Source organism: Chrysemys picta, chromosome 9, assembly GCF_011386835.1.
Source record: "Chrysemys picta bellii isolate R12L10 chromosome 9, ASM1138683v2, whole genome shotgun sequence".
NCBI lineage: Eukaryota > Metazoa > Chordata > Testudines > Emydidae > Chrysemys > Chrysemys picta.
Genome location: NC_088799.1, coordinates 13,667,742 through 13,683,354, shown reverse-complemented (window position 1 = coordinate 13,683,354; position 15,613 = coordinate 13,667,742). Strand labels below are relative to the sequence as shown.

The following is a 15,613-nucleotide window of genomic DNA, read 5'->3' as shown; positions in this document are numbered from 1 at the left end:
AAACCAGTTCGATCATTTTCCTAAATCATTTCAGGCTGTGTTATGCTGGAACATTGCCATTTCTTGAGACACTGAAGGTTTTTTGTCACTTGTAGCATCTCAGTATTCAGAATGCAGCATAAAATTATCCTAGCATGATATTTGGCCTGGAGTTTCCAGCTGGAAATGGAGCAGGCTTGCTTTGCTAACTGTATGCATGAAATGGTTTGGCAGAAGATTTCTGTATACAAGAACTGTGCTCCTCACCTTTGATTGAAAAGCAGGCCCTTTGAGGGGGAGAATATTTGACTTCCAAAGCAAAAGCTTCTTCAGGCAGTGCAATTTGCCTTTGTTACGATGATGATCTTGTGTTTTTATTTTTTTACTTTTCAGAATGATCTCATTCACTACTTTCAGATGTTGGGGTGGTACTTGTTGATTTGGGAGAGATCCATTTTGACTTCGGACTGAGTCATCAAGCCTGGGGAACTGAGAATATCTAAGAAGAAATACAAAATGCTTCATCAAAAAGCTCTCCTTCAATCTTATCTTAGGCTTTTTCCCAGGCTCCTTTAAAGGATCAGTAAGATTTCCCTTCCTTCCCCTGTAAGATTTTGGGATAGCCCCTTCCTTTATTAAAATACTCCACAGTTGCAAATGCTAGAGTTAAGGTTGAGATGCACTTTGCATTCTTACCCTTTTTCAGATGCTTCTAACTTTCTCAAACTCCTTTGAGGATTGAAATTGTCCATGCTTGGTGTCAGCCCAAAGATAAATTACGGTACTTTAATGGAAATTTTCAAGAAAACATGTTTAGTTAGCTGTGAGTTTCAGTTTTTACTGTTTCCCCATATGTTCCAATTGAAATTTTGAACCCATAGAACTCAAAGATGAAGATAGAAACTTGATACTTGTCATCATAGGCCCCAGTAAAGAAAGAGACACTGTTCCAGGATCAGTGTGTGGCTAGCCACTGTGCGGATGTGCCAGTCACAATTCCAGTCATGGGAGTTTACTATTGTCAACTTAAAAAAGTGTCCTGTCCCAATGCTGAGAAGAAGCCATGTCTCTTAAGCAGCTTGGCAGTGAGGGCAGCAGGGCACATCCTGGGCAATTTAATGCAATTTCAATGTTAATATCTGATCCCTTGGTGTAAAAGTTAGGGGTTCAGCTAAACAGCTAAAATGCAGGGAGTCTCAGTACTCTCCCAAACAACATCCCTTCAACAGTCCCCAATAGGCACCCTGCCCCCATGACCTGCAATTCTTTTCTTGCTAGGAAAGCCCACTGGTCCCCCATTTCGCCATCCACCCCAGTAAATTTTGAGGAGGAACAATAGGCTATATCTGTCCTCTTTTATCTGCAAGGTATATCTCCTGCACACATTGTCCACTGGATGACCTAGAAGAGAGATTTAAAAGGGATTTGGGTGCCTAACTCCCTTAGAAATCCCATATGGGGTTCATGCTCCTAAATCCATTAGTCACTTTTGATACTCTGCCCCATGAATTTTAAAGCTACGGATGGATTGTTAAACATTACAGCACAAATAGTTAAAAATGACAACTCTTTAATGATATAGTTTTTCAAAAGGGGAACTTGCAAGTGTTTTTCTCCCTAACATTTAATGATTCACCTGAGCACATAAATATTTAAACTTTGCACTATACACAGCATCACCACATGTTGAGATTATTGATGCTTTTCTCTAATTTTGACCCAGAAGAATCAATAAACTGGTGCTGAGAATTAAAGATGCTCATGCACACACAGTGGGAAGTCCAATTACTGTATCAAAGTAGTAATAGCTTTCTTATTTGGTACCACTATATCTTCTACACACAGAGGCTAATGAAAGATGAGATTAACAACAAACAGGGTTAGGGAAGAACTAAAACAGGAAGCCACTCCCACATAATGAAGAGTAACTGATCATACAACCTGGAAAAAAATCAAGCAGGAACAAATACATTTAATTAGTGTTAAGGTTGTAATTTAAATCTAGACAAAATAAGAACAGTCAGTTCAGGATTAAAACTCCAATACCTAAACAAAATCATATGGGGATTGAACACGCATTAGATCTCATCCTTTCGGTGGTGAGCAAACCTCCAAAGTTTGAAAGGCTCATTCAGATTAAATAAGAATTAAAAAGTTGTAATGTGTTTCTTGAACTACTGTGGCCAATTCTAAGCTTATTTACTCCGGTGTCAATGCAGAATAAGTTGTTTGAGGTCCATGGAGTTACTCCAGAGTTACAGTGATGTAATAGAGAGGAATCTGACACCTAATTTGCATGGAATCTGTTGAGAATAATGCTTGCTATGAATAATAAGAAAAATGACGTAATTTACAGTTCTGTGGATACCTTGGACAGAAGGTCCCCACTCTCGGCCAAAATCAGTAGAGTTACTCTAGATTTATGTCAGCGTAAATGAGTAGAATTTGGACCTCCTGCCTTCTAACTTGGCCTTTCTCATTCATTATAACAATCTTATTTCTGCAACCTTCCCCAAACCGCATAACAAGGTGTATACAACTGTACCATTTTTGTTTTAATAAGATATACTTTTGTTATATGTAGGTTAATAAAAATCAAAACAGCGCTGATCTAGTTGGCCATGATACCTACTGACTAGAAATAAACTTAGGATTGTGGGGTTAGTTCATCAACTTCTGATTTTGTAGACCGTTCTTTGACCACTTGTGACTGATGAAATGAGAATTTCTAGAGAAATCACTCCCTTGGTATCTGCATATTAAGTTAGTATGCCTTCCCATAATTCTGTGTGACAAAGTGCCTCCTCTATCTTGGTGGGTCCTGAGCTTATTAGCAGATTTTCTTGCCTCAGAGATTCACCGTGTGGGTTGGGGAACAGCCCAGAGTCCATCCCCTCTGAAAGAACCCACAGTCCAGGTCAATTGGGAGGTTTGGGGGGAACCTGGGCCCACCCTCTACTCTGGGTTCCAGCCCAGGGCCCTGTGGACTGCAGCTGTCTATAGTGCCTCCTGTAACAGCTGCATGACAGCTACAACTCCCTGGGCTACTTCCCCATGGCCTCCTCCAAACACCTTCCTTATTCTCACAACAGGGCCTTCCTCCTGGTGTCTGATAATGCTTGTACTCCTCAGTCCTCCAGCAGCACTCAGCTCCTTGCACCTCTTACTCCCAGCCCCTCACACTCACACCACAAACTGAAGTGAGCTCCTTTTTAAAACCCAGGTGCCCTGATTAGCCTGCCTTAATTGATTCTAGCAGCTCCTTCATAATTGGCTCCAGGTGTCCTAATTAGCCTGCCTGCCTTAACTGGTTCTAGCAGGTTCCTGATTACTCTAGTGCAGTTCCTGCTCTGGTCACTCAGGGAACAGAAAACTACTCATCCAGTGACCAGTATATTTGCTCTTTACCAGACTCCTGTACCCCACTGGTCTGGGTCTGTCACATCTGGTTTAGAAGCAAAAGGGGACTGAAGCATGGTGGTGATGGTGGAGGATGGAATGCAAGAGAAGCATTGATCAAAATGTATTCTAATTTTAAAAATGCATAAAACATCATTTAAAATGTACAAGATTCTCTTTTAGGGAATGTCTGCTGAGCTGTGATTGGGCTTTCAGAGGATGAAGAGGAGTTTGAAACAAAGACTCATCCTCTTCTTGCTCTCTATATTCAGAAGTAGAGAAACAAGATAAAAGGAATGCTACCAAAACACTTCAGGTGTTACTACTTGGGGCACTGTGCATATGGAGGTCTGAGTCAAGGAATAAACTTATTCATCTTTAAATCAGACAGAGGGAAGTACTCAAGGAGTATTAACAGAATTGCTAACTACTGCAAGATCCATTTGCAAGGGCAAATTCTGTCTTCAGTTTCACCTGTGTGAGCCCTTTTAAGGCCATTAAGTGTACAGGAATAGTTTGTCCTGCAGAATTTTTATTACTGGTTGATATACAGGAAAGAAATAACCAAACTTAACATTCAGATCCCAGACTGAGTTGGCATGGATGGAAGTTAGAAGAAACTTCTTATTTGTAAACTGAGCTGGTTTGATCTGGAATTCACAGAGACACAATAATGGTGGAAACTCACTTTGTTACTGAGTCACCTTTTAGAATAGGACTTCACTGGAAGATAGTATTTGCTCTGTCAAAATTGGTTGGTTAAAATTTACAAATAAAATCTCACGAGGCAAATTGGCAGAAATTTAATGACCATGTGGAATGATTATCAACACCACTCCTGTCAAAACTACAGAACCTAGTGGACAGACTTCACCTAGCCTTCGTGCAGAGATCATTCTGCCCACGTTGGGCCCATAAGAGCCTCCCTCACCTTTCAGTTTTTATTCAGCTTTTGCATACAAAAATTAACTAAAAAAGTCAACACCCAGAATTGAGGAAATGCCAGCATTAAGTTGCCTATTCAACTTAAATATAGCCACTTTGCATGTATGTATTTTAACCGCCTCACCCAATGTCACTTAGGTAGTGTGATGCTCAATCCAGCACCTTTAGGAGAGTAAAAGAGGGTGGTAGAAGGAGTCTCTAAAAACTTCATATCCAACCAGAGAAGGAGACCACCAATGCATTAACTGTGGAAAACAGCCATAAGGTGGGCCTTGATGGGGCCCTTTGCAAGCCCCAGCACAGGGGCATGCTGTGGACAGGACTGGGAATGGGAGGAGCATGCCAGGTGTAGAGATTCGGGGCAGCCCGGGGCTGCTGCTATAACTTACATAGACCTTTAGAGCTGTCTAAAGTACTCCAGGGCCTCTGCAGCCCCTAGAGCAGCCTAGGAGTAGGAGGGCCTAAAGATAGCTTAAAGGTATTGTAGCGAACACACAGCACAGAATGTCAGTCAGGAAGTGTGTGGCTGAGCCAGAAATAGAACGTAGTCCAAACCAAGAGAATGCCCTTTCTTTTTTTGACTTTCTGCTTCACTCATCATCTATCCTGTGCACTGAATGTGGCAGGGTTACTGGAGAACAAGTAATATGTCATTGTGTAATTAAAGACTTTAACATATTGTATGCACATAAGAGGGAGGGTCCCTACATGGACCTGACATAGGCGGAACGCAAAGGTAGCTTAAAGCCATCTTAATGCACCACTGTTTGTTCCTACACAAGTGCAGGAATGGAGGCCCAGATTCACAAAGGTACTTAGGTATCTAAACCTCACATTTAGGCATCACTGTGATCCCAGCTCAGCTGCCACCTAATCCTGTAGGTGCCTAAACTTACTAGGTGCCTAAATTTCTGCTAAAAAAGTTCCTTAGGTGCCTAATTTTTTGCCTCGGAGCATGTATGAGCACCTGTCTCAGACCTAAGCCCTAGCACAATCCACAAAGCAGAGGTCGATAGGTGTTCCCCCACCCATGTTGCCTGTGGGACCTGAGATGGTGGGTGTGCCTATTCACAATCAAGGAGGAGGAGCAGGTGGTGGTAGTGCAGCCTCCTTGATATCTCTTTGCCCAGTGGTTACAGCACTCACCTAGGATGTGGAAAAACTGAGTTCAGTTCCTCCTCTGCCTGATAGAAAGGATTTGAATAGGGTTCCCCAGAGGTGAAAGTAAGCTGGTACGGTGTACCAGACTGGACCAGCTTCCATGGTGGTGATTTAAAGGGCCCAGGGCTCCAGCATCTGGGCTTTGGAGGGGATTTAAACGGCCTGGTGCTCTGTGGCAGCCGGAGCCCCGGACCCTTTAATTTGCCCCTGGGCTCCCAGCCGCCTCTGCAGCTAGAAACTCTGGGTTGATTTAAAGGCCCTGGGGCTCCCAGCCACAGCTGGAGCCTCAGGGCCTTTTAAATCTTGAAAGGCCCCACCTCTTCCAGTTGAGGCCATGCCCCCACTCAGGACTCCAGCATACCAGCAAGTCCTTTAAGTTACTTTCACCCTGGGGTTCCCCCACCACTTAGGACAGTTTCTTAACCATTGGTTTATGGGATATTCTGATGGGGGAGGGGTATAAATATTTAAATAGTTACTGTGCCAGAGAGAGTGAGTATGACTCTGTAGGCTGGTAGTTGGGACACCCACTTGGGAGAAAGGAGTCCCACAGTCCCATTACCTAAGGACTCTTTAATTATTGATCCAAAGCAGAACAGATTCAACAGCACGGAGGTTAGCCCACTCTCCTGAGACATGACACGCTCCTGTTCAAATCCTTTTTTCCCCTCTGTCTGATAGAGGGGAATGCCACATCCCAGGTGAGTGTGCTAACCACAGGGATAAAAGTTATAATGGCAGCACCTCCTCCTCCTCCTCTGTTTCTTGAAAGAAATGACTTAGGCCCTAAGCTATCTTAACTCTAGGAGAGGGGTTCTCTGCTGTGTGTTGCAAGCAGAGATAGGTGCCTTCCTGCAGTGGGATTTAAGTGCCTAACAGAGAGAGAGAGAGCTTAGGACACTCTTCTCTTATCAGTATCGCCCACTAGCTATCTTAGGTGGCTCCCTGCCTAACAACCTGACTTTTGTGCCTCCCCTTCTTAGGCACCTATCTCTCCCCCATTCATTGTATAGGGAGCCTAGGCAACAGACTCAGGCTCTATGAAGCCCATTGTTGCTCTAGTCATTAAGTGTTGCATCACCTTGTGGATCCTGGCCCAATAACTGAGAATCAGGCTCTGAAGGGTTACCAAAAAAAAAAAAAAAAAAAAAGTCCAACCTCCACATTCCTTCCTCTGTTATGCTTTTTGACAGGATTTAGGGACAAGGCAGGAAAGAGTTAAGGATGTGGGAGGTGGGTCAGCTGCATTATTTACCAAGCAGGAAATGAGGCCCAGCTGCATTATTTACCGATCAGGAAGCAGAAATTAGAGAATGGTGTAGAAGATGGCTGGTTTGGCCTGATTGTGTGTGAAGAAGTAGAAACAGCTGCAGTGTGTTTGGTGTGTGTTTATAGCTAAGAGTTGCAGGACAATGTTAGTTTGTAGGAGGAGAACCTGGGATAGATCCACCTTCTGAAAGGTGGGTGGAAATTACTTATTTGGATGTGCCTTAAAAAAAGAATTAACTTGGTCTTTTGTGTTCTGAACTATGGTGTCATGCTTCTCTGTATGAAAACTGGCTGGCTGATATGTTTACTGTTGCCATCATCTGCCTTGTCTTCTTCTCTGTTAATCAAATAGATGGTAGAACCTCTAATGCTATTTTCTGATGTGTGGATAATATCACTGTGTGAAGAGCTGAGAGCTAGGTAACAAGTCTCTGCAAAAAAAGTAATGGTTTTACTCAGTCCTTCCTTAAGGGTGTTCATGCTAATAACTTATATATAATCTGAGGGACCACAAATACTTCCAGAGAGAGAGAGAGAGAGTTGGATCATTAACTTCTGATCACACAGGATATTGTTGGTAAGAACCGGCCATTAACTTCTGATCACACAGGATATTGTTGGTAAGAACCGGATGCTTCAATGTGCTATGTATCTTCATCTCTTATTGAAATCAATTGGAGGTGAGGGTGCCCAGCTCTTTACAAGATCAGGTACCATTAGAGTTAATATCAGGACATGCAGTTGTCTAAACAAAAACACATTGGCATATTTTTCCTCCATAGAAAAATCCCTGCGTGTAGTATTCTTAATTCTCCCAAAAGAATATTCCTTCTGAATGCAGAGGAAAGACCATTAAGGAGATATACTCTGTATAATGAGCCCAGCTAAAAACTAATAACAAAAATATTGATTGGAAAGGACAATGTGAACCACCCAAATCAAATTTTGCCCACCAAAATCAACCAAGAATTTCTGTAACCAAGTGGTAAGTGTCTTTCACAGACAATGGAACAGTAGATTGATTATCAAAGCAGAGGGAAAGTAAGTGTGATAGCTGTTGTTTTACTCCTGAGAAAAGAACAGGCATCCCAGGGTTATTTCAGCAGTTTAGATAGAGAATGGACAAATTACAAGTGATCCAAATGAGATCAACTGGAGACTTAGAAACTACACTGAGAAATTACACTTCTCCGGGACCTCATTTAACTTGGAAGTAATTAAAACCTTCTTGCAGAATATTTCTTAACCTGAAATCTGCAGATCATGGATGTTTGAAGCAGGGAGAATACAACAAAAAGAAAGACAAACCACTGTTGTCTGTAATGAGGCAGGCAAAGCTGCTAGGCCACATGGTCTTCAGATAGCTACATACACATGACATGCTGAAGATATAACTCCCCTCTACCCCCACACAGAATTGACTTTAAAAAATCAAAGGTTTACTGCTTCCTGCCTCCTCGAATTTGGCTTCCATTCTCTGTGGGTCAGGACATATGGGCCAGTGGCTGGCACTAGTCTGGGACTTGAGAGGCTTCTGGTCAATTCCTTGTTCTTACACAGGAAATTGTGTGTGACCAATCACTTTGGTGCTGTGTTTCAGTTCCCCATCATTAAAATGGGCATAATAGTATTTCCCTTCTTCTCGGGGGTGCTGTGAAGATAAATTCTTTAAAGATTCAGGTGTTCATATATTGCCTCCAGTACCATAATATCGGTCCATAGAATTGCACCTGTGAACTCTGATGAGAAAATTCTAGCCAAAATTATTCCCACCCATACAGAAGCAAGCAACATAATTGGGCCACTTACGTTATCTATTAGCAAAACATGAACGATACTTTTTTACAGTGACATGTCGTCTAGTAAGCATTAATTTATTACTGTTTTACCTTTTTGGTTCTGGATGTATATCCATTTCTGCCTGATATTGATTTGCGGCTTTTGTGAAACCAAATAGTGTATATCAAAGAGTGCTCTGGATTGTTTTGGGGGTGATTTTTTTTATTTTTTTTTAAATAAGGTTTTCAGAAGTGTAGAAAATCCATTGCTCCAATTTAAGTCAATGGAAACTGCAGGTGCCTAGTACTTCTGATAAGTGGTGGTTGTTGTGAGGACTAGTAGGATGATTGTTGAAGAACTGTAGCAACTGAGCAGTAGTACTGTGGGCTTTCTGCCTGAGAAGGGGAGATGCAAGCAGAATGCCTCAAAGGGTGTGAGAGGGAAAGGTTGGGCATGACTGGGCAGCTTTGAACATGATGCAGAAAGCTGTAGCATGCACTCTGGCTACACCAACTGCTGGGCAGTTGGCAGGTGATCAGGAGGCCCACGGCTATGGCAAAATCTTGATCCAGCTGGCAGTGTCAAGTTTACGTGGCCATGTTAACCACCCTTGTGTGTCTGGAACACAAGTGGTTGCATTCAGACTCAGCCCTAGCTATAATATAGTCTTTAACTCAAATAGATAGCTACAGAGACATTGTGCCTGGTAGGTACCAACTGACTAGCATCGCTCATTTAAAAACAAAATCTACATAGTCCATGCTTCCTTTTCATTTTAGAGTAGTAAAATGATCTTGGCACAGGGCATTTCCTTGGGATTAATGACAGCCTGGGGTTAATGGCCCTTGGCTGCGCTGTGAGCCATCAACTCCTCCCAGCTGGTCATTAATCCGCAGGAAATGCCCCGTGCCAAGATCATTATTGCTTTATTTGGGTTCTTTCAGAGCTGAATTCAGGAACCCACACTGCTCTAATGTGTGAAAGCCTGCTGCTTTTGTAATATTTAGAGCCTTCTGTAGTTCATTTTTTCCTGAACTCATCTTAAGTTTCCAAATGTTTCACATAATGGAAAGGGCCTGTGGTGCTCTGGGTCCTTTTGAAATATTGTTTTTTGTCAAACAACCACTAAAAAGAATGCTAACATATTTTATGCAACACAAATAAAACCCCTCGAAACCAAGGGTTTTTTTTTCTTTTTGTTTGAAGAGACCTCGGGGGTACATAAACTGTACCACTCCAGGAGTAGCCTTGCATGGCGGAGTGACTCAGAGGACCGCACCCCGAATCACAGTTCATCCTCAGCTTCCTCCCAGGAGGTAGTATTAGGTATTGAAGGCTTATACCTGCCCTATACTATCCCCTGCTCTGTCCAGTGGGTGGAGTTGGAGCAAAGACTACACTTATTCCGTGTCCTACTCCTGACCACGTGTCCTGAAGAGGGAACAAATATTCCCATGTGCCCAGACAGCACTTGCAGGGATGTAAAAGGGGGTTCTTAGTCCTCTTTACTCCCTTATGTGTAATTCTCGGATAAGTTGTTGCTGCTGTCGGTGCTTGTGTGGGTGTAGTCACGGTCTAGCCCTATTTGACTTTGTATCCAAATGAGACCCTGATCTTGCAATGAGCTTCCCTCGTTGGAATGGCTTCAGCTTTAAATCATTGTGTGAAATATCTTTCAGGGCAGAATGGTGAGGGGCTGTTATTTCTACACAAGATTTTGTAATATAGAAACTACAGGATAGTGATGCAGGTCAGGTATGTGAGAGAACCTAACTTAATCTGGATGCTTTGCCACCATTTTAGTTGCAAATATTATAGAATGTGCAAGGACAGCATGATTCTAGCCAGCTCTTGTGTGATTTCTGAGAGTGCGTTGTCTGAGACGCTTTTAGGGGAGAGTTCTAAGGTGTTTGGTGTTCGTTTGTTAATGCAAAAAAGAGGTGGTGGTGGGGATTTACATATGAATTAGGACCAAATTTTTCAGAAGCGCTCTGCTCTCACAACTGAGCCAGATTTTCCAAATAGCTCAGCTTGCATTTAGGTACCAAAATAGGTAGCCAGACTTGCAGAAGGGCTCAGTGTGCTGGCTGCCCATTGGGTGCCAAGCTCTTTTGCAAATCAGGCTATGAGCATCACAACAGGTGCTAAACGTACTGGAAAATCTGTTCTGTATTTTGGTGGCTAGGTTGCTGAACTATGTATCCTGGTGATAGAGTTCCTTTCTTCCAAGTTATGCATTCTAAAGGTTCTAGAAAATATCAGTTAATAGTTTGTAGTGTGTGTATGTAAAGTTGTGAATTTTCTCCTTCATTTGTTCTTTTGTATCCTGCAGGCTGTTGACATTTTATGATTTTATTTATTTATTTATAGAGAGAGAGCGCTTTGAATTGATAATTCCTTCGGAAGAAAAAGCTAGCATAATTTATATATCCGTTAAAGTCAAAAGACTATTTGTGAGGTAATATTAATTCACTAATGGACTGGACAAGAAGATAAAGAACCTTAAAGCAGAAGGCCTTAGACAAAAATAAAGCCATAGTATTAATTACTTTGTCTAGGTGCCTGACTTCACCAGCTTCATATTCCTACCTTTAAAAGAGGGAAATATTTACAGCATATTTCAACTAAAGAAATTCTGCCATGCTTTAGCTGGCTGCAAATATCTCCTTTAATTTGGAGCAACAAAATGGGAATGACTTAGAGGGAGCAGGTTTGGAAACTTCTGTTTATATTTTCACAGGTGGTTTAGGGGATATCTTGTATCCTTTGAAGAAGAAATTCAATGGGGTTTTTGAGAATTGGAGAACCCCAGTTTTAAGAGCATTTTTCGTTCTCTCCTTTATGGATTCTTCTCTGTCTACGTGTATGCCATGTTAATTATATGCCCACAGACCCCTGCTTTTTCTTTTTGTGTATATCTAACCACCTTTTTTCACATTCTCTCTCTGGGGCCCCCACTGTTCTCTCGCTATATTTCCTTCTCTCACCAGTACCCAAACTGTATGTTCTTTCTCTCATGCACCCTCCCTCTTTCTCCTTCTGAGTCCTAAAGTTATTCTTGTCTTCCTCCCTCATTTTGAAGCTCCATCTTTGTTTTGTTTATAAGGCCAGACTCTTATTTCTCCCTGTCCCAACCTTCCCTCACTTCTATCTATCGTACATCTCATCGTCTGACACTATAGTAGTTGTGCTTTACTCTGCTCAACCAATCTGGACAATGCTGTCTTTTACTTTTCCCTCCTGTCACAGAGCTCCGCCTACCCACTACAATTTGACAGGCTGGTTTGGGTTGGAGGAAGGAAGAAATGAGTGAGTGAACTATCACTAAAACTTCTTCCCTGGCAGCCATGAATAGGGAAATATAAATGGAACATCAGTTTGGACAGATCTGTTTCTCCTGGGTAGTCTCAAATTCAGAATGTTCCGTTGGTTTCCAAATCCTCCAGCACATATTTATGTAGCTTTGTTGTGTACTGTCGGTACATAATAAGCAGTGTAAAACAGGTTTTTTACTTCCTCCTCTTTTTAAACTTCGGATGGGCCTGTTTACCTTCCCAGCCTGCACATGGCAAGACTTGAATTGTGTCACACTTGGCTTCTTTGTTAGGATCATCTTTATTTTATCTTAATTTGAATTTGCCTTTTTACAATAGTGACAACCCTAATATAAAATATGGAGATATACCTATCTCATAGAACTGGAAGGGACCCTGAAAGGTCATCGAGTCCAGCCCCCTGCCTTCACTAGCAGGACCAAGTACTGATTTTGCCCCAGATCCCTAAGTGGGCCCCCTCAAGGACTGAGCTCACAACCCTGGGTTTAGCAGGCCAATGTTCAAACCACTGAGCTACCCCTCCCCCCCTTTGGTAGTTTGGGACTACCTGTAGCATAAAGTACTACGCAACCTGTCTAAGGGTGGTATAATCCGGCTTTATGTAAGGAAACGCTTGATGTGAGGTAAGGAGGCATAGATTATTTTGCTTAATTCAAGGTCTGATCCAAAACTTCTTGTAATCAATGGAAACGACTTGTATTTGACTTCAGTGGCCTTTGGATCAGTCCCTGAGATTTTAAAGTTGAGGTATCTTGGTTTACAGGGCTACCCACAGAACTGGGAGTTGAGAACTCCATGGTATGAATCCCATCTCCCATACTGAAAAGCAGTGTGGCCTTATGCAAGTCACTAGAATTGTGTTTGTCTCTCTGTAAGAAATGTAGATGATGATGCCTGCTGCAGTATGGGATGTGAGGAGAGGGACCAGCATGTTTCTTGTTCCGTTTTGAAGGGGGGAAATTGTCAGTCATGGCAAGTAGCAACTTTTCAATGTTGAGATACTCCAATGTTACTGTAGTTATCGCACATGTATTTAATGATTCTGAATTTTTTTTTTAAACGAATATGACTTGGTGAAATGTTCACTTTTTTGGTGCTGCATGGGTTTCTTTTTTTTTTTTTTTTTTTTTTTTGTATGTTTTCTTTCTCTCTCTCTCTCTCGCTGATTCAGTCTTAGGTCTCTAACATGCCCTGGTCTTTCCTTTGCTTTTACTCTGCTCTGTATAGATGGCAGTCTCTGCAGTACTGGCTTCTGTTTTCAAATCTGTCCTGTTGTGAGGCTTCTTTGGATCAATGAGAACCACACATAGCATGCACCTCTGCTCCTGGAAACGCTACAGAGAGTGTAAGATCTGAAGACCGCAGCCAGCTCAGCAGAGATTGTCAGGTTTGCAGAGTCCTCGTGATGGAAATCCATAGCAGGATTTCAGCAAAAGACAGGGAAGACTTTTTTTAATGGGTGGAAGACATCTTGGATCAGGTATGGATACAAATTGACCCAGATCTTTGGATCCAATGTGATTGTTTGACTGAAGCTGGGGATGATGATGATGATATTTTTACAAATCAATCCTCAAATCCCAGTGTTGGGGCCTATTCCTGTCATCCTTACTTAGACAAAACCTTCTTTTGAAGCCATTCTCTGGATCCAGTGAATAAAAGCTGCTAGACTGTCCCCCTAGAAATCTGTTCAGGAGAGGCCATCTCTTCAGCCTGAGAATTACTAAGTTGATCTAAAAAATAAATACTGATATAACAGGCAAATTGGAGCTTATTAACACTTCTTAGATAAATAACAGCATTGTCACTACTAGGTTCAATTTCCTTCCTGAAAGAATGATAGCCTCTCTTAATAGCCTATAGCTGTGGGAAGAGAGGATGCTCCAAACTGCTCTATCTCCTGTCTTGCTGGTGACTTTCCATACCTATTTTTTTTTTTAAATAATTCTGTCATTTCCCAAAGATCCTCATTACAGAACTGATACTGAAGTCAGACATTAATTCAGAAGGGTTGAGATTGGTTTTGATGCATTAGAGTATCCATCTGCTACAGTGTGAAAATAATGCTGTGGAGTGCAAGATAGTAGGAGGGATGACAGCGCTGACTTTCTACATATCTAAGGAGATACCAGTGGGGGAAAAAAGCATCTTCCATTTGTAAAGAAACGGTGTCCTAATTAGCAGCAGGGTGAGAAGAGATCAAGTATTTATTCTTTCAGTTTAGTAAAGTAAAGTCATCCATTTGTAGACGTGTACTAAAGTAATGGAGTGCACACAACCACCTTTTGGGTAAGGAGCATCATTTTCCTTTGGAACTATTGTCCCTCCTCCTGCCCCCTGAAAGGCTGCTCTTTGAAGTTGGGGGTGACACAAGATATTTTAAGGGGAGGAAAGGTGTAAGAACATCAGAAATGGGGTCTGAACATGCTTCGATTGAAGCCCGATTTGGAACTTGCCAAAACATTTGTGAATAATGTTGAAAGTACTTGGCTGTGCTCCTGACCTGCTTAGTGCTACCTAGTTAAAAGCATTCTTTACATTCCTAGGACCCCGATGCTACATAATGTAGAGTCCACCTTAAGCCCACTCTGGACTTCAGTAAGAGTCGAGGACACTTAGATACTTGCTGCCACTTACTGAGCTTCACCTGCATTGCAACCTCCCTTTATGCAATGGGTAAAATTCACTGCAGTGTGAAGGCCACATGAGTTTAGGGCACATTTACATTGACTGGCAATCTGGAGTAAGGGGGTTTGAATAGCAGTGTGCACTAAAGTGCTGGACATAACTACCCCGTGTGGACATTACAGGTGTGAACTTAGAGGTCTTGAGTTCACAGGTGGTGTATAATAGCAAACTTGGAAAAGTCTAAAATGTAACCTAAGGTTTTAAAAAATAAAACTGTAATTTTCTGTTCCTTAGATTTTATTTGTGTGTTGTCAGCCATTCTCCTCAAATATTTGCTTTGGCTTCACTGTTTTAGACATCAGACTTGGGTTCCAAGGCTATTTAATTATCTATCTCTTGCTGCTCCTAGGATCTTAGTCATTTTATTAAATCTGATTATTTTTTCACCTTTTTTTGTCACCTTTAACAGATAACACAGCTGTTTTCATAAGTGTGGCTTGCAGCAGTATCACATTTGAGGGGCGGTTTGTTGCTGTGCTTAATATGTTGGCAGCCTTATTAAAGGTAGCTAGCAATAATTTCCTTTGGGCTGCAAATCATATATATTTTTTTTTATTCAAATTTTACTTTAAACACCGGGTTTGAAGTGTTCATTTTAGAGTTAGTGTTATTAAGGTCATATTCAAAATTGAGTTAGCTTGGATTTTGTGATGGATATAATTCAAATATTATTTGTGATCACCTTGTATTGGATTCTAGCTGAAATACAGTGGCTGTGTATCATTTTTTGAGAAATGATGTGTTTCACTTAAGCATACACCACTTCCAACTCTTTTGATCTATATGGACCACTGTAGGCCCTTTAACTAAGAATATAGAGACTGACTCTATCACCATTGAAGTCAATGATGGGGACGGGACTCTCATTGAGTTAAGAGAGCAGGATCGTGTACTGATTTTTATATAATTTTCTACAATGATAGTACATTCAAAAGGAAGAAGTCTTTTTAGAAGAATATAGCAGAATATTACTAAGCATTTATTTAAGGATTTAAAAAAAAATCTTAGATAATGAAGATATTTTTAAATTCTGCTCAATATTTGTCTTGGTTGTCAGT

At 41.5% G+C, this 15,613-nt stretch overlaps 1 protein-coding gene across 10 annotated transcripts in view; it reads left to right on the top strand.

The window, feature by feature from the left end:
• The window catches only part of NAALADL2 (N-acetylated alpha-linked acidic dipeptidase like 2), a 953,294-nt gene that overhangs the window by 138,676 nt on the left and 799,005 nt on the right, over positions 1 to 15,613 (top strand). Inside the window, exon 1 of one of the 10 annotated variants that reach the window (XM_065557738.1) lies at positions 6,620 to 6,944. The exons of 6 other annotated variants lie outside the window; for them this stretch is intronic. The gene's annotated coding sequence lies outside the window, so the exon portion shown is untranslated. Of the gene's footprint in view, positions 1 to 6,619; positions 6,945 to 15,613 lie in introns of those variants that run through there. 3 more of the 10 variants (XM_065557732.1, XM_065557736.1, XM_065557739.1) reach the window with 3 other exon arrangements.